The sequence below is a fragment of the Dryobates pubescens genome, chromosome 36 (assembly GCF_014839835.1).
Source record: "Dryobates pubescens isolate bDryPub1 chromosome 36, bDryPub1.pri, whole genome shotgun sequence".
Classification (NCBI taxonomy): Eukaryota; Metazoa; Chordata; class Aves; order Piciformes; family Picidae; genus Dryobates; species Dryobates pubescens.
The window spans coordinates 7274796-7277836 of record NC_071647.1 but is presented as its reverse complement, the minus strand read 5'-3'; positions in this window follow the sequence as shown (position 1 = coordinate 7277836).

Genomic DNA, 3041 nt, shown 5'->3' with positions numbered 1-3041 from the left:
AGCACTGCTGAGAAGCAGCTTTCTCCTAATGATCAACTTAAGTTCCCTATGAATTGGAAAAGTCCCAAAGACTTTGCAAGAATGCCATTGGCTTATCAATCCAGCTGAAAGGACTTGTGAAAAAAGGAGGAATATAATCAGCATAACAATCTACAGACTTCACACCAGCAATTGCCTTTACAACAGCAATTACCCTCTCTGCCATCTGATAGCAAGAGAGTGAGGGGGAAGCTGTAAATCATAGTGTGACTGTGGCCGTGCCAAAGTCTGCTGAGAACAGAGAGGGGGGGTGAGCATCAGTCTGCACCTTGGACCTTGCCTCCCTGTAGTGTCACTGTTACTCCGTGTTCGGCAGCGAGATTTTGGCAGCAAGTTCACCAGAAAGCTGCTGCTGTGGGTGACTGGGGTTTAGTGGAAACCTTGGATATGCCACATATGTCTGTTAAAACAGAGGAGAAGTCTTCTCCTATGGGTGTTTCAGATGATCCTGTGGCTTTCCCTAAGGAAAAAGCAGCTCCAGGATCGGGGCAGCAGGATAATCTTCAGGTTTTGGGATGGAAAGTTGTACAGAGACTTGAGATCCACAGGAGCAAAGTATGGCAATTTAATGACTTGGGGACGAGGGTATGCTTGTGCCTCAACAGGTTCTGGACCACGCTGGGTTCCAGCAAGATGGGTTCCACCAGCGATTTCATCACCTTCTGGACACTGACTGCTGCAACAGTCATGCAGATTCCAAAGGAACCACAGAAGAATGTGTGGGTCATACTTGCTAACACCCTGAAACAAGACACGCTGTGCCTCTCTGTATCAACACCAGCGAATCCTTTCAGCACCTTCCTGGGGGCATTCTGGTGAATGGATGGAAGGAGAAGATCGAGCCTCTGAACTTAAAAAGATAATTTTATATGCAGCTTTTATGGAACTTTAAAAAAAAAACACTTGGAGGACTTAAAAGCTTTCATGGTTTCAGTTGGGAAGGATTTGGAAAGACTAATTTAACATTAGAATATATGGCTAGGGGTTGGAAAAACTGGAGCCAGTGCCTTGCAAGGGCTGCATTAGAGCCTCAAGAAATTGATATGTTAGGATTGGTAAAAATGGATTATTGAGTTATGTTCAATGTTAGGTCGGACGAAGCCACAAATGTTCAGGATGTTACCCCAGCAGGGAGGCAGTATGGAAACTATAGCATAGTGTAATCACACTACATTTATAACAATGCCACTGCATTCTTATCCTTGTCATTTGCCTGCAGGTGTTTTTCCTTACTTGTGGGGATGGGGCTTGGCCAGCCTTGCCCTCACAGATGAGGGGAGGACCTTGCAGTCTTGGTCAATTGACCATGTTAACACCAAATGCATCTGATATTTTCAGTCACTTTAGAAAGAGGCAGAAGCACAGCATTCATGCCTTTGAGAAGGATTGTGATGACAGCATTGATTTCTGGGGGATGGCAAAAGTTGTAATAGCCTCTCTCCTCATGTGGCAGCAGCTAAGGCACTAGGCACACTAAGTAGAATGGGGTTAGCAAAACAGTCATGCTTCCTCTCTAGCTTTGAAAGAACTACTGCTTGATGTGGATTCTGTTCCACATGCTTCTTTGCAAAATAGGGCTGCAATTGGTTTCTTGCTGTTACCTCAGAGGCATGGGTGTCAAGAATGTGAAGGATTGTTTAAAGGATGGGGATTCTCTGGTTGGTTTCTTTTGATTGTTAAAACCATGTTGTTAATTTTGGTAAGTGAGATTGTAGTGTTACTGATGTTCCCATGCAGCAGATGATCAAAGCAACATTTGCAGCAGAAAAACAAAAAGGGGAAATTGTGGGGGACTGATGAATCTGTGGACCTTCTGAAGAGCTCTGGTGAGGAGTTCAGTATTGAAAACATCACTGTGTTCCAATGAGAAGCCGGAAACTCCCTGGACCAGATGTTGGAGGATGAGAAACTGCAAGATAAGACAGGAGGCCACCTGGACTAGCTTAACAAGTAACTACAGCAATGCTATCACTAACCCATAAGAATCCTGAGAAAAGTTTGTTAACCAATCACATGCAGCCACACTAACAACATAGATACAAATATGTGTTGCTGGCTGGAATAAACAGAGTCTTTTGTCTTTCTCTATACATCACTTTGGCCGTCACTCTGTCCCTATACAGCGACAGCAGATGCCACTTTGTTTGCTTTGCTCACTGCTGCAGACCTCACCCCACTGCTTGGGTTACAATTGCAGCATCTGCAAAGATCCTGGCAGCAGCAGTGAGTGAAGTCACTCATTCCTATAAAGCCTCTTTTACAGTTCTAATGCCTACAGCTCCTTAAGCAGACCTAGAGCACCCCTGGGGGCAAGCCTGTGCTTTGCCTGTGTCTGCTTCCTGACTGAAGTCACTGTTTAAAGGTTTCCAGTTTGCTTAAATCGTTTACACTGTTACATGCTCCTCTTTGTCAAACACTTTAACCACAATCGACTCTCCCTGCCCAGTAATTTACACTAAGTTTCAGCAGCACTTTGATATTAACAAAGAATCACAGTATTTTTATAACATCTCTCAACTAAAGCTCTCCACTTTCCATATTTTTCTCTTCTGACAGTAAGGGAGAAGGGGAGAGGGGGTGGGGGAGAAAAGGGAGGGGAAAAAAAACCAGTGGGGTGAAGCCCTGAAAAAGGGGATGATCAGAAAGCTGGGAACAGACTTTGAGCAGGACCTGTTGAGACAGTACAAGGGCTGATGGTTTGAAACTGAAAGGGAGATTGAGAGTGAAGGGAGAAATGTTTAGCACTGAGGGTGGTGAGAGCCCGGCCCAGGTTGCCCAGAGATCTGGGAGCTGCCCCATGCCTGGCACCATTGAAGGTGAGGTTGTCTGGGGCTGTGAACAACCTGGTCTGGTTGGGGATGTCCCTGCTGGCTGAAGGGACTTGGACTAATTGAGCTTTAAAGGTTCCTTCCAACTCAAATCCTTCTCTCATTCCATGATTCTATCATTCTGTCTTGTAAGCCAGCCCCAGAGGCCACCAAGCCCAGCACCCATGCCAGTGA